The following is a 26,239-nucleotide window of genomic DNA, read 5'->3' as shown; positions in this document are numbered from 1 at the left end:
GTTATTTGATTCAGAGATTAGGACATGAATTTTATGTTTAGCGGATCGAATACGAAAGTGTGATAAAACTAAAACTCAATCGTCGTTTTCTAGTCATGGAACTGAGTGCAACCAATCAGCGTACAGAGTTTTTTACCTCGGGATTATGATAATTCATATAAGCTGAAATATAATTGCTCAGTGCTGACGCTGTTATGGATCCGGATTGTGACTATTTTCTGATTTTATAACCTAAGCATCCTTTCAATGCCATAGTATCGGTTGATAACTCGATGACAAAATCCCCACAAAAAAATTTACATGTGATTCATGGTGACGTAGCCGACGGACGCTAGGGATTTCACCATTCGTTAGTGGATACCATCAAGCCGTGATCGTCCTTCAACCCTGTTAGTCAACTGTTCGACCTTGCACTGAACACTGACTCCGGTGGTCGTATTGCATCACAAATCTGCTCGCAAAAACACACCCCGGTGTCTTCTGCACCTAATGAAACAGTCATTTTAATTAGACCTCGGTGGCTTTGCCGGTGATTTCTCAATGATCACTAGGAACTGCTCTGTTCGTCTCTTCTTATATCCTCAATCGCATCATTTTCGACCCGTAACTGTTTTAATCGGATTTATTTATGCGTCTTGTGTTTAGCGACGGTTTCGGCGTGCAACGTCAGCAAAAACGCTAAGAAGGCGTCAACACTTTAATCATTTGCCATATACCCATACCCTGCCGCAGCCGACCGCAGTTAAAATCTTCATAGAGTATGACCTTTTAAGCGAACCTATTCGCAATTAATAGTCATCTGAATGTAACTAGAGAGTATTGAACTGTCATTGTAGTTATTTACTACAACAGTTACTTCATGGATCCCCCAGAGTTACGGTGATCAACACACGACAATGTAACTTAAATAAGACAATGTAACAATTAAATGAATTATCTTAGTTTCAAGTACTTATAAGAAATATCCTTAGAGCTAGTACAGTGTGTTTAGTTCAATAAGTTAAGATAGTTCCGCTAGGCTTGGTCTATAACTTTATATTACTAACATTATACTAACTCTAGAGCATGGAGAGCAAGGATGTGCAAAGAAAAGGTGTAAAAGCAAGAATTGCTGAGGACTATGTAAATTCTCGTAACTTTACATTTGTCGGTTTCTAATAGTTAAAAGTGAACGAAAGGTATACCTTTTACTTTCCAGCACGCCAAAGACTTGAAAGATTCACATTGATGAGATGCTTATGTTCGACTGTTCGTGTAGAAGCAAACTCAGGTAACATATTGGAAAACGGTTAAAAATAAGTTGTCATTACGTTGCAATGCCATGCTGGAATAACTTATCTTTCCTTAAAATTTAAATCCCTTTTTTTTTCAAATAAACTAGTTAAAACTTTGTCACCATCGACATTGTAAACATTGAATGAATCTAGAATGATTTTCTATTCACAATAAAAACGTGCTTAATCCACCTAGCAGTGAGATGATACCTTTTCCTTAAAATTATTCCTTATATCAAAACGTTTGCCAATCGATTGAGCATTCCATGAAATGTAGAAGTGAGTTCCTCTTAAACGTTTTTTAATATTTATGATACTTCCAGAAACGGTATTCAGAGACCAGCATAACCAAAAATAGTTCGTAAGTCCATGAATTAGTATGACGAACAAATAACCCTAACTTTGAAGATTTTTGGGTATCGTCATCTTCTATGACGGTTTGAATTCTAAAAACTCATCACCCTGTAATATCAAAATAGGAAGTCGGAATCGGACTAAATTCACCAACTTTGTATAGGATCATAAGTGTAATTTAATTTGAATTTTCATTTATTGAATTCGTTTTGGCCTTCTTTTAGTTCACCTATTCCCGATACATCCGAAAACGGAATTCGGAAATCGGTGTAGCTGAAGTCAGTAAAATTCAACTACTGGATTGTTAAACATTAACATTAGATCCGAAATTTTTGAAAATCACCTACTGAATTGTTAACCATTAACATTAGGTTCGAAATTTTTGAAAACCAGTTTAGCCATCTAAGAGAAATCGTAGTGCGTTTCACATAAAATTTTTGGGTACCTTCCGGGGTCGAAGACCGAACACCAGTAAAACTGAAATAAGTTTATTTGGCCGTCGACTCTCAGAATCCGTGAACCCGATAAACTCGATAGATTTATGTGAAATTTTTACACTAATCACCCTGTATCCCCTGAGCCGGAAGTCGGATCTGATTAAAAAACTACAAGGATCAGCCCCAAAGGGTTGTTCGAGCCATTGATGTGGAACAAGGCAACCAAAATTTCTAATGATCTATAATCAAACAGCTCAATCAATCGTCACACTTTTGAATCCGCAATTGCACCAGAGTCTGATTAGATTGATCTTGATTAGGAATCAACACCGAACATTGTTTGTTTTATAGCCGTTGAAATTACACCAATATCCCAAATGTATGCAATTATATCTTTGTACATACTTGCGATACGATTTTAATATTTCAGTTTCTCTTCGCCAAGCTTGTGTTCAAGTTTTGTATGCAAGCAGTTGTTTTTATAGCGTTAAGTTTCTCTAGCATTTGCGATTTCGGTTGCAGCTATAAACTTTTTATGATTATCAACCGAGTTCATCTTATATAAATTATAAATTAATCTTAAGCACTCAAAGTTTACCCTGGATAGTTGTCAATTTCTCAGGCGAAACGTCATAACATGGAATTTCATCCGAGCTTGCATGACACAAGATCAGAGCATACCAATTAAAGCTTCAAATCGTTTTATGGCCCTTTTTGTCTTGCTGTCTAGCAACAACCTACCTGTAGCATGCTACCAGTAGAACTGAAACGTTAGCTATAATTTCACTTCTATCTACAGATTCGCGTGCTTCCAACAGCTTCGCTTTTGCATCGATTGACCAATCAAAGCGATGCTTTCCCTTTGATATATCGCTTACTCCTTCAAAACCGTCGTCTATGGCAGGGAAATCCGATATGCCGGAGATTTTTAGCAAACAAAATGGGACACTGCTCGCTACTAATCGAAATTTCAAAAATTTATAATTGAAAATATGTGGCTTGATACATTCAAATCGAATCTTAGAAATATTTCCAATCAAATAATGAAATAATATTAATAATTGATACAAAATATACTGAGCTGTAAGTGTTTAAAACCTGACCACATTTCTACGTGTATTTTTCCTTGAGTTTCAGATTTTCACTCCTATATAGAAAATAAAGATGTGTTCCACATCAAAACAAACAGTTTTTATGAAGACCCTAAGACCTTTCATTTGAATATTCGATGGCAGAAATCGGTTCAGCCATTTACGAGCAAAATGAGTGACATTATTTTAATTTCATTACATATATCATCCTGTAGTTTCGGAACCAGAAGTCGAATCCAAATGAAATTCAGAAACCTTAAATGGGAGCAAAGGACTGTTCATATGAGTCTAAGTTTGTAGAAATCAGTAAGGCCATCCCCGAGAAAAATTAATGAAATTTCACACACAAATTTCTTTATCTCGACGAACTTTTTCGAATGGTATATATGTGTATAAAGTTGTGTTCTTTCAGCAATTATTGTTGACAGCAGTATAAATCAATGTAAATATGAAATTATTTTGAATTTGAAAATACTGCCATCTTTCTAATTCATATGTCATGCTCGAACGATTATGTTGACAATTTTAAGGAAATGTTCAATTATCACTTTCACGTGGAATAAAACAACTATTCTTTTCGATTTTTGTCTTCGAGAATCAGAGATTGAGAGAGTCAAATATGACAAGGATCTTAGCATTCTTCTTAACGAAGAACTGAGTTAGAAGCAATATATTTCGTACATTGTGGCAAAGGCTCTCGTTGTCTGGGATTTGTAATAAGCATTTCACAGATATATACTGTTTGAAGACTCTCTAAGTATAACACACTTGTATGTTCAACGCTCGAATGCTGTTCGGTAGTAAGACTTTGTATATAGAAGTGAACCTCTACTATGAATAAAATATTGTTGGTAATATTTTATTTTTAATAATTTCCTGATTTTTAACACTAGTCTTGAATAGTTTTAGTATATAATTTTTTTTCATATTCTCAAACGCACATCTACGGATGCTTTAAAAGTAATTTTCCTGGCTTCTTTGGTTTGTGTACAATACACTAATGAAAATGGACCATATAATCTATCGTTTCATAGAGTGTCCCCTTAAGTTTAGTACAGAATTGCGTGTGACCTAGTACTTCCCCAAAACCACTATATATGTTGCATATAATCCTTGGTTATGAATATTTATTGATAAAATATAATTCGCTACCTATACGCCACTTTTTGTCGTCTCACGAGATAAAACATACATTTACAACTCTTGAGCACTTCTATAACTACAAACTCTAAAATGCGGCAAATCTTCCAGAGCGGCATCTCCCCTCACTTTACCCTGCTTAAAAAGCTTTCTTCTTGTTGCGTTTTCGACTTATCAGTGCTAAGCTGTTAAACTTTCATCGTCTGTGCAGCCGTGCGGTTTGAATTTTGAAACACAAACAGAAAGAAACATTAATGATGATGATAAAGAAACATTAAAGTATATACTAAATGACCATACCTGCATCGGCCAGAAATAGTCGAAAACACGTTTTCGTTCGGCACGTCAGAAAAGACGTTGCACTCCGTTGCAAAACAAAAAGTGTTCTGTAAATAGCAGAAACTTTACGTCTGCTTAGCGGTTCAAATTGAACTGCCGAGTTTAGCACTAAGCAGTTTCAATTTGAACTGCTGTGCACTGATGAGTCAAAGACGAAACGTAAAAATAATTAAAGTATATAGTCTAATGTTTTAGACGAAACTTAAAGGTGTTAGTTTAAGTTAAAATTCATTTAACACAAGCGCTTCAACTTGATCTGTTAGTCACTGAAAAGTCGAAAACGCAGGACAAAAACGCACAAATTAACGCTAATGTTACCCTAATAATACTAATTCCACAGATCTCATCTCAGAAATCTGTCGATCTTGTCATATATCAGTAATTCATTTTTTTCTGTTTTGAATCTAACTTGAATTTTTCGATCCTCTATGAACTAGGACCTTAAGACAGAAACAGCATAAATCAACTGCCGGCACAAATGGGTTTCACCGCTAGGAATAATATTTTAAGGTTAAACAAAATCGACTGTCAGAAAAAGATTATCTTCCACATGATTAAAACCGGCTGTCGAAATCGATTCGTAGAACAAAGCCTCTCACGGGGACGGAATATCCTACACTCCATTCATTTGCCGGAGTTCCGGGACTCTAGATGGCGCCTTAAAAGATAATTTCAATGCCACTTCATCTACAAAAATAAACTCCATGCAATTCGGTCGTCCAGGTGAGCAAAGGGGCTTTTTTATAATTTAATTAAACCTCATCATTCCGATTCCATCATTATGCTCTCGGACCAAGCACCTGTTTCAGCAGTAGCCACTCATCATTCAACCGAACAAACGACGATCGCAACCCAGAGGAGGCTCTGTTTGGTTGTTGGTTCAAGTGTAGAGCGCAACATTGCGAGAGGATCTTCTGCCGGGCAAGCTAAATCTGAATCTCGCGTGTGCAACGACGAAGGAATGCAGGCGTGCACACGCACAAACTTTAGAAGATAATATTCTTAAAATAAAACCTGCGTGTCAAGCATCGGCTTCATGAATAGGTCGTAAACGCAAAGTTTCATCCGGTTTGGGTAGTGAATATTTAAGAACAACCGCACGAAGAGTCTATACATTCAATGATGAATCCTTAAAAGGTTTCGTAATTGACCAAAATCTACTTAGTTATATGAGATTTTTGACTTTAGGATTGGGACGTGAATTGGTGGCTTCCATCGCAAGGACAACCTAGGAATGAATAGAACACTCATAAGATCGTTAGCTATTATTACACTGTGTGCACTGTAGTAATAGTCATCAACATCATCACGAGCACGTTGCGACCACGGAAGATGCCATGAAAAGAAGTAATTAAGTCCTCAGATGGCATTTACTTCGGGCAGCCGTTACTTGATAGCTGATTGGCTGCCCAACGGACGTTGGCTCACTGATATAAGGATGATGAGGGCAAGATTAATAAATGATAGCCATTTAGACGTAATTGGCCAAGGATAATTGGCGACACAATAAATCATGCAAGGCACCTCATAAAGGACATCCAGATGGTGGGAGTTTAATGTCTTCATCAGAAATCTGAAGTAGATACTAGTGTTGCCAGAATAGAGCTGTCATGTTCTGGATTCACAATTGATTTTGCTCTGCCACTCTTTCCGTACTCTCGACAGGTGTTCATTCTAGTCGATATTACACAACCAATGCGCTCCACAGTTGTATACCAAGATATTTATTTCAGTTATATATTCTAATCCGAAAGAAAGCTAAGATGGCAACAGAAAAAATAACATTCTTGGTGACTGCTTATCCAATGTAGTTGCATTCCAATCTGCATAAACTTTTGAGTTAGATTTTCATTGCTTACATATAACTGCTAGTCTATTACAGGCACAAAACATGCAGCGAATCATCAAGGAATTTATTGAGTGCTAATGCGCCATTAACATTTTATGCATATAATATAAAAAATATAACCGATCTCAATCATCAAAGCTCGCGCAAACGGCAAAATCTTCGGGACGACACGAACGGGCGAACGTCGCTTCTTAGATCGTGGTTTAGATCGTTCTTGCACGCAATATGCAACATGCAGCCAGCGCCTGCCAACACCGGCAGGGTAATCATTTTCAAAAGCAATGGTCTGACCTTTTCCGATCGGTGACTGTACCATTCATCGCGAGAGGACACTTTCCACCAGCGTGGCCAATCGGATTCTGCGGTCCGGCGCATTTTTCAATGTTTCTTGAAGATGCGTTGTACTTGCGCGTGACACTAATCCTTTAATCCGGTACACGCTAGTACCGCTTTTTTCAGGGTGTTTCTGCAAACGCGTTGTCGCAATAAAATTGATGAGCTTAATGATGTTGTGATAGTTGCCCAATATTCTAATTTTGCTACACTGGAGCTGAAATGAACGGCGGCTGTCTAAAGGGTGAGCACAGAAAACACCGTGCCAGAGTCAGAGGAAAGCCAGCTTGTCTGCAGATGGATTGGTCGAGGGTTGTTCTGCCAGTGAAGTAGTTTGTAATAAATACCTGTACAAAACGGTACTCGAGAACGCCTCTCGATACGAACCGGCTACCAAACCATGGCTTCTGTTACCAAATCGTGGCATTGCTTCGGCTTATTAATATTGATAGTGCCGCTTGAATGGGCAAACCGTATATGCTTTGGTGGCCACCGGCTAGTAAAACGATGACCTAAGAATCATATAGTTTCATGGCGGTTGAACAAAAGATTTTAATCAATCGACTAGGATTTGAATCAATTTAATAGTTTCGGTCAAAGATATTTATCGTCCAAGTCGCGGTTATTAGTGTCATTCGAACATTTCGATGCGATGTGTCAGAATAAAAATATAGATTAAAATTTAAGTAAATAATAAAATAAAGTTAATCAGCTACATTCAACGGACCTGATAACCAGAATAATATATTGAAAAGGAAGATATTTATTCATATTTTACCAAATTTTTTAGGATCTTGTCGTTTTTGAGGCCCTTCCGGAACCTGTCGCGATCCACCTGTGGAACAGGCCAGGATTTTCTATTATGTCACTTTATTAAAATATCGTTACTATTTCGTCACTAATGTCTGAAAATAGTAATAGAAATAGATACTATAAGATTCGGTGTACTATTTGCAGCTAAACACTGATGAGTATCAGTTCTAAGTCTGTTCCCTAATGAATTTGCAATTGATAAACTGATGAAGGCTGCTTATAGCACATAGAAATACTGGTATCTGTGTATGCTACTATTTCGTGACATTTGTGGCGAAATGCTAAGAAAAAAATCTTTTTTAATCCACCTAGTGGTGTATTGATGCCTTTCGCTTTTATTTTCAAAAACATCAAGATTCTGCCATGATTTTTTTTTAAACTTAAAAAAATTCAAAAATTTTCTTTGGGTGTAAACTACCATACCCTTTTCAATTTGTAACCAAGTTAATGTAGATTTAAATGTGGCTACCCTGCACGCTATACAAATTGAACAAAACACGCTTGGCGGTGGTGTTTTCTTCTTCCGTACCAGCACGTACCGATGCGTATCGGTTTTGCATCATTTTGTATGACAGTTTGAAAGTCGGATCTGGATGAAATTCCACAGCTTCTTTAAAGACACTGAGAGTTTCAATTTGAACCATAATTTGTGAAAATCGATTTAAACGTTGCTGAAAAGTCGAAGTGAGTTCCGTTTTAGAACTTTTCTTCACTATTGCCGGTGCTTTCGGAAGCGGAAACCGGGGACTATTATTCCCAAAGTAGATTTATATAGCCACTAAGAAAGTCTGCCAACTAGAGGAATTTACCAATAAATTTTATAAAAATTTGCTCCTGATTTCGCCATCACTTTTGAAAAATTAGTCATGAAATTGAAAAAAATTCATTTATCGCGCTGTAATACCGGAACCGAGAATCAGATTTGAATCAATTTTTCGGGGACTTTTTAACACAGTTCAAGATCTTTTTTTGCATCAAAGATTGTCAAAATCGGTTAAGAAATTTCCGAGAAAATTGATTGAGCATTTTTTCATAGATTTGCACATATTGCTTTGTAATTCCGGAACCGGAAGTTGGTTAAAGATAAAATTCGATATCAAGCTATGGAACCATAAAACTTCTCGTTTGAATCTAAGTCTGTGAAAATCGGTTTAGCCATCTCTGAGAAAATCGAGTGACATTATTTGTCACATACTCACAGACATACATATTAGGTGTTCAACATTGCTTCCGCCGTTTTTTTTTCAAAATTTAAAGCTTTATTGCGAAAAAGTGCTTACAGATGTATTATTCAAAGTATTGTCCGTCGCTAGCGACAACTTTCTCCCATCTTTCCGGAAATTTTCGGATCCCGGCTCGAAAAAAGGAGTTCTTTTTTGACGCTATCCATGAAGCAATCCATTTTTCCAACTCTTCGAAGGATTGAAAATGTTGATCTGCCAGGCCGTGTGCCATCGAACGGAATAGGTGGAAGTCAGAAGGGGCGACATGGCTCCCCTCGATATCAGGTATTGAAGTTGTCGCATGTCATGTTACAATCAAAGGCAAGGATCTTTGCATTGCTTCAATCTATATTCCCCCAAGAGCCTCGGTTGGGCATCGGTGGCTCAGTGATATCATTGAGCTCCTTCCCGCACCGACGTTGGTTTTAGGGGACTTTAACTCACACGGTACGGGATGGGGCTGTCTTCACGACGATAACAGATCAGCTATGATCCATGATATCTGCGACAACTTCAATATGACAATCTTGAATACGGGAGAAATGACACGGATTCCTGCACCACCAGCAAGACCAAGTGCGCTGGATTTATCACTTTGCTCGACATCGCTACGGTTGGATTGCACGTGGGAGGTAATTCCTGATCCCCACGGTAGCGATCATCTACCGATCGTAATATCAATCACCAGCGGCTCAAAACCATCGAAGACAATCAATGTTTCGTATGACCTCACACGAAATATTGATTGGAATAGCTATGCGACCGCGATATCTGAGAAACTTGAAAGAACTCAACAACTTCCTCCGGAGGAAGAGTACACGTTTTTGGCTGGCTTGATTCTCGACACCGCGACTCAAGCTCAGACGAAACGTGTACCCGGCGCGAAAACTAACATCCGTCCTCCCAACCCGTGGTGGGACAAAGAGTGCACAAATTTAAACGCGGAGAGAGCCTCCGCGTATAAAATATTCAGAAAAAATGGAACACCTGATAATTACCGGAATTACGCGGCGTTAGACGTTAAAATTAAGAACTTGATTAGAGCTAAGAAACGCGGTTACTGGCGTCGGTTCGTAGACGGCCTAACAAAAGAAACATCTATGAGCACTCTTTGGAACACAGCCCGACGAATGCGCAATCATAACACAACGAATGAAAGCGAGGAATATTCTAACCGCTGGATATTCGATTTCGCTAAAAAAGTATGTCCTGACTCTGTTCCGGAACAGAAGATCACCCGCGCCGCGACACCAAATATAAACGAAACACCGTTTTCGATGGTAGAGCTCTCACTTGCGCTCTTGTCATGTAACAATAAAGCCCCGGGATTAGACAGAATAAAATTCAACTTGTTGAAAAATCTGCCTGACCCCGCCAAAAGACGCTTGCTGAGTTTATTCAATAAGTTCCTTGAGGACAACATTGTTCCACATGACTGGAGACAAGTGAAAGTGATATCCATTCAAAAACCAGGAAAACCAGCCTCCGATCACAATTCGTATCGGCCGATTGCTATGCTTTCCTGTATCCGGAAATTGATCGAAAAAATGATTCTGTTTCGTCTAGACAATTGGGTCGAGACTAATGGCTTACTTTCAGATACACAATTTGGTTTCCGCAGGGGCAAAGGAACGAACGATTGTCTTGCGTTGCTCTCAACAGAAATTCAAATGGCATTTGCTCGTAAGGAACAAATGGCGTCAGTTTTCCTAGACATTAAGGGGGCTTTTGACTCAGTTTCTATAAATATCCTATCTGAGAAGCTGCATCAGCATGGTCTTTCGCCAGTTTTGAACAACTTTTTACATAATCTATTGTCTGAGAAACACATGTATTTCGCGCATGGTGATTTGTCGACAATACGATTCAGTTACATGGGTCTTCCTCAGGGCTCATGCTTAAGCCCCCTTTTATACAATTTTTACGTAAACGACATCGATAAATGTATCAACACATCTTGCACGCTGAGACAACTTGCCGACGACAGCGTTGTGTCCATTATAGGACCCAAAGCTGGCGATCTGCAAGGGCCGTTACAAGATACTCTTGCCAACTTATCCACATGGGCTCTTCAAATGGGTATCGAGTTCTCTACGGAGAAAACTGAGCTGGTTGTATTTTCAAGGAAGCGAGAACCAGCACAACTACAGCTTCAACTAGGGGGTGGAAACATAGCTCAGGTCTTCACATTCAAATATCTCGGGGTCTGGTTCGACTCCAAAGGCACCTGGGGATGTCACATTAGGTATCTGAAACAAAAATGCCAGCAGAGAATCAATTTTCTTCGTACAATAACCGGAACTTGGTGGGGTGCCCACCCAGGAGACCTGATCAGGTTGTACCAAACAACGATATTGTCCGTTATGGAATATGGATGCTTCTGCTTCCGATCCGCCGCGAACACCCATTTCATTAAGCTGGAAAGAATTCAGTATCGTTGTTTGCGTATTGCCTTGGGTTGCATGCAATCAACTCATACGATGAGTCTTGAAGTGTTGGCGGGCGTCTTACCGTTGAAAAACCGGTTCTGGGATCTCTCATATCGTTTGCTCATTCGATGCGACATTTTGAATCCTCTGGTGATTGAAAACTTCGAAAGGTTAGTTGAGCTTAATTCTCAAACCCGTTTTATGTCCTTGTATTTTGATTACATGGCTCAGAATATTAATCCTTCTTCGTTTGCTTCCAACCGTGCTCATTTCTTGGATACTTCTGATTCTACTGTGTTTTTCGACACATCCATGAGAGAAGAGATTCGTGGAATTCCGGAACACGTACGCCCTCGAGTGGCCCCTAATATATTTTATAATAAATTTAGAACAGTCAACTGTGAAAAGGTGTTTTACACTGATGGATCAAACATCGACAGGTCCACAGGCTTCGGCATCTTCAATCAAAACATCACCGCTTCTTACAAACTCAGTGATCCGGCTTCAGTTTACGTCGCAGAATTAGCTGCTATTCAGTACACCCTCGAGATCATTGAAACATTGCCCAAAGACCATTACTTCATTGTCACGGACAGTCTAAGCTCAATAGAAGCTCTCCGGGCAATGAAGCCAGGAAAGTATCCCCCATATTTCCTGGGGAAAATACGGGAACACTTGCGAACTTTATCTGAACGGTCTTATTCAATATCGTTAGTCTGGGTCCCTTCGCATTGTTCCATTCCGGGCAATGAAAAGGCAGACTCATTGGCTAAGGTGGGCGCATTACAAGGTGACATTTATGAAAGACCAATCTGCTTCAATGAATTTTTCAGTATTTCTCGTCAGAAAACTCTCGAAAGTTGGCAAACTTCATGGACGAATGACGAACTGGGACGATGGCTACACTCCATTATCCCTAAGGTATCGACGAAACCTTGGTTCAAGGGGATGAACGTGAGTCGTGATTTCATTCGCGTTATGTCACGACTCATGTCAAATCACTATACATTCAACGCACATCTCCGGCGTATCGGGATCGTGAAGAACGGGCTCTGCACCTGTGGCGACGGTTATCAGGACATCGAGCATGTCGTGTGGTCGTGCGTAGAGTATCGCGACGCCAGATCGGAGCTATTGGAATCCCTCAGGGCCCGAGGTAGACCGACTGAGGTTCCGGTTCGGGATGTGTTGGCGAGTCGGGATAGTTCATATATGCTTCTGATATACCAGTTCCTCAAACACATTAATATACAAGTGTAATCTGTTACATCTTGCTTAGAAAGTTCCTCCTATTTATCGACGTTATTTCAACTGTGGCTAAGAATTATTTTCACCTGCAGGTTCGACACTAACTTCCGCCGATTATCCCGATTCCTCATCTGTCCACCATCTTCATCGGAACTAACAAGATCTTCTTGCTGTCACTAACCTTTTCGCTTCCCCCCTCCCCGTCTCTTCTCCATCTCGATGTCAACTAATTAGATCTCTGTCGTTCTTAGTCATTTCGTTCCCATATCCCCATTTTACTTCGTTTTCCGCAATATTTACTTCTCTATATTTTTTCGTTATATTTACATCACCATCATCGCCCACGGAAGGTCGCTCTAGTCATGCGGGCCACCCGCCGGGTATTCGTAGCCTGGGGGTGTTTCCCGCGGACCCACACGGACCGAGGGATGCGGCCAACGTCATCTGGAAGACTCATGACATATTCCATCCACCGGCCGGTGCCGACCGCCAGCTGAAGGTTGGATCAGCCAAAGTCGACCACTGCGACCCCAACATTATCATTAACATACAACCACTGCGACCCCAACATTATCATTAACATTAACATACAACATTATCCAATCATACTATCCTAGTTTTAAGTTAGTCGTTAATAAAATTAGAAAAAGTCCTTGGCACCTTAGAGCTAAAGCAGTGTGCCTTAAAAATAAAAAAAAAAAAAAAAAAAAAAGAAGGGGCGACATCTGGGGAATACGGCGGGTGCGGCAAGACTTCCCATTTCAGCGTTTCCAGGTACTTTTTGACCACTTTTGCGACGTGAGGCCGAGCATTGTCGTGTTGGAGGATGACCTTGCCATGTCGCTCTTGATACTGTGGCCGCTTTTTTTTAGCGCGCGACTAAGACGCATCAGTTGCGTTCGGTAGCGATCTCCTGTGATGGTTCCACCCCGTTTTAAGAGCTCGTAGTAAATTGTTATTCATCTTTGAAGGTTTTTTCTCTTCCACCATCATGTTTGTCTTCGACCATTTTTAAAACGTTGAAACCACTCCCGACACGTTCTTTTACTCAGAGCGGTATCACCGTAAGTTTCGGAAAGCATTCGATGCGCTTCAGTTGCATTTTTTATCGAATTGTAACAGAAAAGTAAAACTTCCCGCAAATAGCGAGAATTGGGCACATAAACAGACATTTTCGAGCGTGAATAATACGAAAACAAGAACAACTGTCAATGAAACGGCGATGACAATTCGTTAGGCACTGTACACACTCACTTTAAAGGCATTATCATCTATGTATTTTAACCAGCCTCGGCCGGTTCAGCCACCTATCGGAAAACGGCGGAAGCAAAGTTGTACACCTGATACATACACACAAACATTTTGTAATACCGACGAACTAAGTCGAATGGTATATGACATATATTGACATAATTTAACAATCAATCGACTCGACAACATTTAACTTAAACATGTATGACAACGTCGTTTCAATACTTCAATAGTATACTAATGGAAAATTGGTTTAAATAGACCTATGTTTTCACGAGCCAATCACAGTATGCCATTATGATGTCATCCGTTTGATTTTTCTCGCACGGCCGACGGTTTCGATCGTGTTCAATTCTATATGAAACCGAAGGTCGATTTATTCTATTATTATTTTACTCGGTTCAAATTTTGTATATGCATTCGTTATGATCAAGAGAGACAATTTGCATCACAAGTTTGTCATTATTACTGTAGCCTTAGTTTTGAGAAGGGACTAAGAAAAATTTCCCTTAAAAATTTTCAATAATATATTTCTCAGAAACGGTGGGTTCGATCGATTTGGTGTCTTCTGCAATGTATTTAAACATGTAAGGTTAGGAGAAAACCATGAAATTTTATTTTGAAAATGAAATGTAAATACTGAATTGATGGACCCGAATGTCGTAACATTAAAAGGTCTAAAATATACGACCAAAATTCGACAGTATTTATATTTGGGCTTCAGTTACAACAGTTACAACAAAAAATTAAAACCCTTCTTAATCCACCTAGTGGTGTGATAATGCCTTTCTCTTCTTTCATAACAGTCTCATGAAAATATATTTCATACTTTTATTAAATATTTTCGGATACTAATTTTGACACCAATTGATTCAGATTGATTCGAGTAGTTCACAAAAGCATGCTTCAGTGTTTATGTCACACAGTCAGCATCATTTTTCTAAACTAGTGCTTGACATTTGCGTTGCCTATTTGTATGAGAACAGTGATGCTAATCTAAAAACCCTTCTTAATCCACCTAGTGGTGTGATAATGCTTTTCTCATTCTTCAAAACAGTCTCATGATTTTTTTTTCATTTTATAAAATAATTTCTAATTTTGACTCATTTTCGACACCAAATAATTCAGATTGATTCGAATAGTTCACAAAAGCATGCTTAAATGTTTCTGGGCACATACTCGGAATTGTTATTCCAACCAACCGCTTGGCATTTGCGTTGGCTATTAACCTAACCCTTCTTGATATTTAGATCGGAATATTCTACCATTTCTCGTGAATATCTGAAGGAAGTATTGATACCTTTTGTTCACGTTTGGCGATGCGATGTCAGATGCCACTAAATTTCGATGTTTTATGCAGTTTTAAGAGTTTTGGCATCAGAAAAAATTTTCGATTTTGGAAATTTCATGTACTCCCCCCTATGGTGCTTTTTCAAGATCGAAAATTGTCAAACCTTTACCACCGGGCAGCACCCCTTACGCATGTCCGATTTAGCTCAAATTTAGCATGAAGGCTTTTTTCGAGGTGCTTAAACTTTTGAGCACTAGAGCAAAAATAGAGGTGATCCCAAGAGCGGTAAAAATCAACGTGTTTTGTCGGTTACGTCACATATACCACATATATCTGGAACCAAAAGTCACAGGCAGTTGATCTTCGAACTTGATCAATGGCCCGACAGTAGCTTTCAAACGAGCCCAAGTTTGCTAAAATCGGTTCATCCATCTCTGAGAAAATTGAGCGCGTTAAAATAGAACGCTTTTTGCCGGTTACGTTACTTATACAATCATATCTCCGGAACCAAAGTCACAGCCATTTGATCTTCGAACTTGATCAATGGTCCGACAGTAGCTTTCAAACGAGCCCAAGTTTGTTAAAATCGGTTCAGCCATCTCTGAGAAAATTGAGCGCGTTCAAATATCTTCTAAAAGTGCACACACACACAGACATTTTCCGATCTCGTCGAACTGAGTCGAATGGTATATAACACTCTGGGTCTCCGAGGCTCCTTTCGAAAGTCGGTTTTCCAGCAATTCTAATACCTTTCTATAGAGAAAGCAAAAAAATATCTTTTTTTTGCGATATTCGTTCTTTTTAAAATAAAAATCAAAAAAAAATTCAGCAGAACTAAATTTTTTTTATATAGTCCTTATAATTACCTAAAATATTGCCGAAGACACCAAATCTATTGGACCTATCGATTCTGAAAAATATATTATTAAAAATTTTCAAGGGGCTTTTGTTTAGTCCCTTCTCAAAAGTAAGTCTAGAGTAAAAAGGGCGAATTATTAATGTTTCATTTGGCCATGAATAACGCTAATGCCGTGTTAACTTCAGTATATTGAATACCAATTAGCTGTTGATTTCGATTCTTCGGTAACTAACAGGCTGATTTAGAACTATCGGCGATTGATTTTTCGTAAATGATTTAAAGCGCTCGTATCTCGGTGATTTGTTGATGGATTTTCCACATTTAACTTGATTCGAAAGTATTTCTTCATTAAAAATGCTCGCCATCCTTTCGACGATTAGTCATCTGGTCGGTATGAAGTGCGGCGCTGTATGCCAAATATGTGTTCGTTTGTGTGGGTGTTCACTGCACTGCAATTCACTGCAATTCGCTGCAATTGATTTTGGTTCACCGGTGAACGATGGGGTTGCAGAACACGCAGTACTTACAGAGTAGGTTCAGAATTATCGTTATTTTAAACGCTTCTATGTGATTTGAAGATGAATTTATATTATTTTTCGATGGACTTTAGATTAGGTTCTAACTGCAAATGACAGACACTCTTTGTTTACTTTCTATCGATTATTACGGTACTCTTAGCAATTCGAAAAATACATAGATGTTGCGTAATAATTGAAATAGAAAGTAGACAAAGAGACACTGTCATTTGCACTTAGGAAATAATCTAGTGTTCTTCGAGAAATAATATAAATCCATCCTCAAAGCACCTAGTTAGAAGCGTTTAAAATTACGGTAGTTCTGAGCCTGATCGTCGCGAATAACCAGTAGGTTTGAAATATTTAACTCAAACAAGAATAGTAAAAACATTTGCTATTTGCAATAAGTACTTTAATTGGATTGAATTAACTGATGTTTGAACGAGTCAATCAGAACACGTCAACCAGTTTGATGAGTGGATGGATATTTTGGAGTAGACTCGACGAGAAGGTTTCAAATTTGATGTTTTAAGTCACTATTAAATCGAAATTGGTGATTAGCAAGTTCCATTAGGATGTGGTAGTAGGTAATACTGTATATACAAATCATTGTTAAACCATGTCGAACCTGCACTATTGTTTGTGACATTACCCACCGTTAGTTTTGATTTTAAAAGTCAGAATGAAACGATTCGTTCTATCGTTCGCTCAAACCCATCGGAGTAGCTTAAATATCGCTATGTACTTCGAATATCGTACAGCATCAGTGATTCCAGTTTTCCAGATGTTAATCTGTATTGAATATACAGCATGAGAAAATAATTCTTCATGTACTTCTCATTTCTAAGGAATAAATGGAGTTTATTAAAAATATTGGTGTCAATTTATTTATAGATTTATGATAAAGGAAACCGGGGAGAAATTTGTATAAATTTTGGTATCCAAAAATTATATAATTAAATAAAAGTTTTCTCAATTTCAATTTTCTGTAGTTTTCTAAAGAAACAAATCAAAGTACTGAAACCTAAAGATATAAACGAAAAGCTGAAATCCGTAGATATGCATATGGGAATATTGGGAATTTTCTCGTTATGCTTGTCAGAAACACTAGTCATTACCATCATTCAACGTTACCAATAACATGCATCAAACATAGCAAACTAATAACCGGTTTCGTTTGTCGTGAACAGAAATCTCTCTTTACGAACGGAAGTGGAAGTTTGCAAAAAAAAACCTTTTGCTTTGAATATTATTATAAATACTACTTGAACGCACTTGACGATGATATAATAGCATACTTTCTAACTTGTTTCACAATTTATTGCCTATTTTTCAAACTTAAATCTGTAGATGAGAGAGATTCAAAATTGCATTTTAAATGTCCTCATGATCGTGTCTCGTACACAACCCTGTAATTTTTCTTCCTGGAAATGGGAATCCAATGTTTCAATTCTTGACTGAAATATTTTTGCCACGGACTCTAGGCGGTTCCGGAGAAAAAAAAACAATCCTATCAATCTCATAGAAAAATCTAGCCATACGCCCTGATTGTATAGTTCATCAACGAAAACTAAATTCCAATGAAGATATGATAAGTGTTTACGTTTTGAAAAAAAAGCCCTTTGATCGAGATCCCAACATATATTTACTTATGCAAAACACTTACAACATTAAATTCATTTGAAATGAACTTGAAAAACATGTTTAGTGCCTTCCACGAGTACACCCAATGACATCTCGGTCTGATGCCTTCCTAGACGATTTCAACCATTGAAATGGTTGTCGAGATCGCAATCTGATCTAACAGTTCGGGTGCAATATTTAGCGATAGCTGGGTCAATCTGAGATTCGTCCGTTTGCAAGCCGCATCTCAATGACCCATTGTATTCTAGTGAACTGCTTTCTACGCTCGGTTGGAGCAACAAGCGATCCGCCGCTTTAGCGATAGATCTCCACGAGAACCGAACCATTCGGTTCGGTCCGGTAATTTGATGCGGATTGTAGACACGTCTTTGTTTTTTGCGTGACCCAGGAAAAGCAGCAGAAACTAGATCAACCGTTGCCCGAGCAGGCGAGTGTTCGCTCGAGTATTGCGTGAAAGGGAAACGTTTCGCAAGGGCGGAGAACATTTGCGATGCGATGTTGGAAGCCATTACGGAAGTTAAACCAATTTTGAAATAGTCGCGTCGGGGTCATAAAAAAGCGCTGTCTCTCTCTCTCTAAAACCTACCCCCATCTGTCTGCTCCGAGACAAGGTTAGTGAAAATAATGCACTAACGACGTTGGAAACAAAGACCAGCCCTGATAGTGATGAGCTGAGATTTCGAGGCGACATGTTTTTCTAGCCATCACATTAAACTTAATGTAATGATTACAAGTTAATTGATAAAATTATGAAACGATGGTAATTTTGAAATCAAAAGAGTGGCACCCACGAAAGATTCAGGTACATATTCAACAGCCATCGCGAGTGTTTTATGATAATGAATATTTAGTAGCGAAAATTTAGCGTGAAAAATTGCCACGATCGCGATAGAAATTTGAAAATATTCGAACATAAAAAATCTTTTTTGGTGTGTTGTTCATAAATGGTAATGATGTATTGTTTAAATACTATAGTTATTCAGTATACTGTTTCTTCAACTACCACAGGAACTTGTTTACCAAGTGATATACTTGAATCAAATATTCGAAAACTGTTGTTTTACCAGAGATGATAACAAAAATCGCTACCAATAAAAGATCTCTGGAATATGTAGATTCAAACGAATACTGACAAAGAGATCGAAGTTAAAATAGATTTGGAGCAGTTTCTGAGGTAGATAATTCATACCCAATGTTCTGCAGAAATGTTTTCCCGATATTTGCTTGCCAGATCAGCCAGATAATCTGTAATCGTAGTTAAGAAAAAGTTCTCCAAAAACTCCATGGCATGTGATAGTGAAAACTAAATTGACTATTCTTAGTCATTCAGGAGGCGTACATCTTTCTGCGCATAAAGCTCATAACCGTTTTATATGCATTATATTTTGCCTTAGCCTCGTTAGTACCTGAAAGTTTATGTTGAATTGTTATGCCACCCATAAATTCAGTGGTTTATGTTAATGCGTTGTTTATACGATTTATATTGAACTGCTGAGTGACGTCGAATGTTTCGAAAACGAAACATAACGAATATAAAACGATATTGCACACCAGAAAACAGAATGAGTGCCAGGTAATGAACCGATGTCAGCACGAGTGCTCCACAGTGATCTAGGACTGGAAAGGTAATTGAGTCGGTTTTCCAGGATTGTCATGATAAATATTCCGCAGAAAAAATGGGAAAACCATCAACCGCTAGTATTACTGCGTATTATTAGAGCGATTGAAAACCTAAACCGTTGCGAAACGGCCTCACGTGAAACGAATAAAAAAATGATTTTACAACACAGCGCGTCGGAATCCAGAAGCATCGCAATTGCCTCTCTATCCACCTTATTCGACTCATTCGTCACCCTCAGACTTTCGTACGAGTTTGTACGAGTAGACCACACGAAGTAGTGTTTTACAGATCTACCGGAAGATTTCTATTCAGACAGGATTGAAACATGTGTTATAACATGTATTTCATTTTCAAGAATTTCATTCATTCGTATTTTTCATCCCATCTAGTAGATGACTTGATGGTGCATGTTTTCACATGTATTGGATATCTTTATGAATTCTATAGTTAATTAGTTAGTTCGAAAATGCATCACCTTCAACTAGACGCAGAAATCTTTTGCATTGGAAAATCAACACGCCCCTCATTTTAGAGCATCATTCCCACTATTTGTGAATGACATTTGTTCAATAGTTGCGAAAATTGCATGCCATTTTCAAAGGAGCAACACGTCTAAATTTTGCTCGCGCTTTGCGATAATCCAAACTACTCGCATGCGAAGTTGTTGAATGTATGGGCCGTTCACATAATTAGTTTAATTTTATTTTGTGGTTTGTCTTAAACCAAACTGCTTGGTAGGAATTAATTTCAATTGCTATTGCACTGATGAGTCGAAAACACAAAAATACTGTTTTAATCCACCTAGTTGTGTAATGATGCCTTTCTTGTATTACTCATAACACCAGAAATATTACTGTGCGGAATTCACAAAAACAACTGTTCATTCAATAGAAACAGAAAAAAATTGTTCGACCGTAAGCTAGCAAAATCTACAATTCAAAACACACTGTAGCTCCGAAACCGGAAGTCGTATCCACAACGAATTTAGGAACTCCGTATGAAACTGTAAAACGTTTCCTTTGAATCTATAAGTTTGTGAAAATCGATTTGGCCATCTTGAAGAAAAGTGAATGGAGCAGTTTTGTACCATTATTTCCAATTTCTAGGACTTACAAATTGAAACAGTTTCGAACCTTATTAAAAAAGAATTTTTCCCTCTTTGACTTCGTCACTTTTGGTGATTTTTTAACACTCTTTACAATTGTAATGCTTTATATGGAACTATAGAACCTTCAATTTGACCCTAAGTTTATGAAAATCGGTCACACTATATCTGAGGAAAGTAAGTGATCCAAAATTGAAAATCAAAAGTCAAACACACTAATCACCTTGTAACTCCGAAACCGGAAGTCGGATGAATTTGAAAATCTACAATTTCCTATGTCATTTGAGGACCTTTTTTTAGAATCCAAGGTTGTGAAAATCGGTTTAGCGTTTTTGGTTGCGTCCAAACTTTCTGGGACAGTCTTTATGTCTGTGTATGTAAAATTATTGTGCACTCGCTTTTCTCGGAGATGGCTAAACCGATTTTCACAACGTTAAAAATGCAATCAGGAAGTTCGGTGCGGATAACACCTTTGAGGATAAACCGAAAAGAGGTCGAAAAAAAGGTCCTGCTAACCCTCAGTTGGATAAACATATACTGAAGGCGTTAAAGCAAAAGAAGAAGGTTTTAGTTCGGGATATGGCTAAAACAGTGGGCACTTCAAAGTCAAATGTACTTCGTGCTAAAGAACGTTTGAATTTCGAACCTGTAAGAAGCAGAAACAACCAAAACGTAGTCCGAAACAAGAAGCATCGATCAGGCCGAGGGTTCGAAAGCTGTACAATACGATTCTTGCTGGAAATTTGAACTGCATGCAACTGTTGTCTTCTGGCAAGATCTTGCTTCATGCCACTACTCGAAATCAACGATAGAATGGTATACTACCAAAAATGTCATTTTCGTCCTAAAAGACATGAATCCACCAAATTGTCGATAACTTCGACCAATTGAGGAATTTTGGGTATTAACGAAGGCACATCTTAGGAAACATGTCTCGGCAGCCGAAACCATTCAACAGTTCGGAAAAGATTGTAAAAAAGTGTCAAAACTTGTGGCCAAGAAGTCTGTACGGAATTTAATGTGGAACGTTCGCAAGAAGGTGCGCCAGCTAGTCTACAATGGCTAAGTTGAAAACGTTGAGAACAATATTCTGTTGTTGTAGTCTAATATTATCAGTATATCGAATAAAATTTAAATATCTAACACTTCTGAATTATTTACAGCGAAATCAAAGTGCGTCCATACATTTATTGCGTACAAAATGAACTGATTCGAATTTTTGATTTTTGCAGTGATTGTATAACCTTTCTATATAAGAAAAGCAAAAATCCCGTGGAATAATTTTTCATTCTGTATTTTGATTATAGAGACAAAGACTTTGCTTGAATTCCAATTGGTTGTCCTACTATCTCATGTTCTATTTCAATTAAACCAATTAAACGAAATCTAACAAACGAAGCGAACCTGCGTTTCTGTTACCTTTGCATATGTAAGTCAAGCTAAACAACATGAATCAGCAGCATAAAATATGTAGTAGGATTATTATTGTTGTTATAATTATTATTATTCAAAATAATTTTCCTATCAGTATGTATGGCGGTTGGCAGTTGAGTTGGCGGTTCAAATGAATGAGAAACTCACAGAAAAAAAGATTTTGTGAAAAAAAGATACGCTCAGAAGCAGAACTCAATCCTGCGTTCTCATGCAATCCGTGCATCGAGTTGGTGAGCGTACATCGAACAATGATCCTCTTAAATGGTGAGACAACAAGAGAAGGCCATGTTGGACAGCCTGCGAAAGCTGTACAAGCTGACGAAGTTTGATTGTGTGGTACAGGATCATGAAAACTACGTCAAGATACACTTTCAACAACTTCCTGGACAGAAATGTTGCACGGAAAGTGGCTGATCTAAGGTAATTGAGGTTTTCAAACTCATTAAGCTGATGAAGATACCATCATTCAGTAAATTTGTGTCTAAGTGTACCTGAAAAAACGTCTGCTGCATTTCCTTGAGCAACACGCCTGCTCTGTTATAATTTAGTGGGATTTGACAGCTTGCCATTGCGGAAAAACGCTATGGAAGCTTGAGCGAATATTGCTTATCTATTTTGTAAGAACTTAACAAGAAAGAGTAACAATTAATGAATAATTATTAATAATCTTCATGATTTGATCAATTTTTGATCGTAACATCGATCTCCGTGAATTAGTCTGACAACGACCATACAACTTTTAAAAAAATCTTTCCTATCAACAAAATCATTTACATATGTTTCCTCAAATAACTTCCGTGCCATCCAATTAGCTTTCATTAACAAATACTACATTTTTATGACCAAGCATGTATGCAAATGTTAATTATCATAGTTGCTTTCAATCATTTCGGAGTAAATAAAATATTGATTGGTTGAAAACGTATTGGCATTATTGTTCTCTAAGTTCATTAAAAAAACTAATAGTCCTGTAGGGGTGTTTAACAAGAATATTAACTCAAACAAAACAGAACGTAAATACAAAAAAACTCACGATACTACCTGCTTGAATAGTTGGTCGTCCTTTAGCTTGAATTGTTTAAAGCCGAACTGACATACGCAACGATTTTACATACTGAATTGAGTGACGATGATTGATTACCCAATAGCCATCATTGACCTACGGAACAGTAGCGTATAGGTATTGTAAGTATGAAACAATTGCACTGCACATCTTGCAGTTAATTGATCGTGACAGCAGTTTTCTTTTGAAAACATTCCAGAGCCTGCGAACCCAATATGACCCCATCTCGTAATGAGATTCTAGCGTACAAGAGATATGTATAAAATAAAGCTTACGCTCAGCGTACTCATATTCAAATGAATTTAAAGTTTGTGTATTTCTGAATGAGCAAATTGTGTTCGAATTGAAAAAAAAATGTTTTCAAATATCGAGTACAACCCAATTCTTTTAAGCCAACGGACATCAACATAATAAAAAAAAAAACATTATACAAATAACGCCAAACTAGGATTGATACTTGTCAATAAAATAAATAAACACTGATCGGTATGACCACAAGTGCTTAATTGTTATTTATCTGCATTTCAACCAACGAGCATCAACTAATCACGCACATGCCACGATGACCTGGCCTTATTCAACGTGATTCGGCGCGAACTTTCAATTCACGAACGACATTATCCATCGCTGAAAAGTCGCCTGTAAATCCTTAACATTTGACCCGACCGAGCCTGATCAAATCGGCATTCTGCTAGTGGCCCCGGCGAATGAGCCACGAGCGATTTTCACGCTTCTTCGACTGCGAAATTTCTTCCAAGGATAACACCACAATCGGCGCAAACAACGACAACGGCGACGGCGGCGGCGACGACAAACATGATGAAGATTTGTTGTTTATCTGGGACGAAGGAGGTTGACGCCGATCATCGATTATCTGCCATTGCCAGTATCGCCTTCGATCGATCGACCCCGTAAGCGATCGCACCACCGCCGTCGAGTGTGATTCGTATGCCCCAATCAGAAACTAAGTAGCGGCCCCACCGGCAACCAATTCCTCATGTGAGTGAAACCTCTCCTACTATCACGGCACACTCAAACGATTCGATTAAACATGCACGCGCTAAATGAAATCGAAGTTCTGCACAGCCAACGGCAATCTGACCTCTACCGACATCCCTATCCTTCCTGTCATTGGAAATGAAATCATTAGTTTTCAAAATGATATTAAATTAATTACTGTCAGCTCGACGCTTGGAAGGCAGTTTTTCTTTCGCGCTTCTGGGAAACGCATTTTGAAAACTCGGATGATAGAGGGAACTTCAATCGCAGACACTTGCGAACCATACCGAAGAAGCGGAATTTATTACTTAATTAATAAATTATTAATATGTATTTATCCGCTCTGGGGTTCTAGATAGTGGAGAAGCCAGACGATGGTGACGATTTCTTACATTAGACATGTGAATTATTTTGCCTGCTTCGGCAAACGGATAAAGACGTGTCACCGTGCAGAATCGGATGCCCCGGATCATGAGTCAGCATCTGAATTCTTAATAGTACATCGATTCATTGAGTGATTTATGGCATAGTGGTGACACCGGGTTGGTCAGGTCATTCATCAAAATAGCCGTCGCTGTATGTGACTCTTGCATGATGATGAAACGAGCCCGTTTGCCCGATTGTCATTTGTGCTCATTTTTCCTCCGGCCTGTCAACTATCCATTGAAGTGTCTATCTAGCGCCATCAGCAATCAACACGGGTTCGTTAGTGGGTCAGTTTCGGGCCGCCATCCGATTCTTTATCTGCATGCAAATCGCAATGGTGGTGGCGTGCTGCTCGCTTTACAGACGTCATTAGCAGATCAATAAACATGATCTGCTGTCCGATCCGTTCGACAAGCATATTGTAAACAAGATTTCTTGATGCTATCGATTTCTCAGTCTATGCTTGGCATGTTAGATAAAATTAAGTCAAAAATGGGTTGCTATCGCGATTCACAGGGGTGGTAAATATTGTGACTGGTACAATATAATGTTGCATGGTATCTCAAGTGGCCGCACAATTCAGTGAATAAGAGTGCGGCTAATTTATTATTCATCGGATGAATAACTTTTTGGAACTCTAAGTTTATAATCATTTCATCGCAATTGCAATGAAAACTACAATTCGAAATTCACAAGAGCAATTCGTTCGGCTCGTGGGTTCATGAATTTCTTTTTGAATGAGCAAATTTTACACAGAGTTCATATGTGAACCTGTATATCTGTTTTATGTGTCTTCAGTAATATTGTGGGTGTGAAAAACGTATAAACATAAAAAAATTGCAGCATTTTTTGCCTTTCTCATATAGAAAGGCTATGCAATTACTGTACAAACCGACTTTTGAACGGAAGCGCGGAGGACCCAGTGTCATATACCATTCTACTCTGTTCGTCAAGATCACAAAATGTCTGTGTTTATGTGACAAATAATGTCACTCGATTTTCTCAGAGATGGCAGAGGCGATTTTCACAAACTCAAATTCAAATAAAGGGTTTTATGGTCCCATAGATCGCAATTGAATTTTATCCTGATCCGACTTCCGATTCCGGAATTACGGGGTGATATGGGCGAAACTATGAGAAAATGCGCACTCAATCGAAAATTTTTTTAACCGACTTTCACAAACAAAGATGCAAATAAGAGGTCTTGAAATTCTTTCAAAAACCCTTGAAAAGTTGATCCAGATCCTACTTCCGGTTCCGATATTACAGCGCGATAAGTGAAAAATTTTCATTTTCATGAATGCAGTTAGCAGACCTTGTTAAGTAGTCGATATATAAATCTACTTTAGGACTATTAGTCTCCGGTTTCCGCTTCCGTTTCCGAAACCAAGGGTACACGGAAAGAAATCCGTTACTGCTGTTATGATTAGAAAATCATGAAACCAATCATTTGAACTTATCATGAAATTATGAGCAATAACTCTTCTCCCACGAAAATTAA

Source organism: Malaya genurostris, chromosome 2, assembly GCF_030247185.1.
Source record: "Malaya genurostris strain Urasoe2022 chromosome 2, Malgen_1.1, whole genome shotgun sequence".
Lineage (NCBI taxonomy): Eukaryota > Metazoa > Arthropoda > Insecta > Diptera > Culicidae > Malaya > Malaya genurostris.
The sequence above is the reverse complement of the archived record's forward strand: the minus strand, read 5'-3'. Positions refer to the sequence as shown.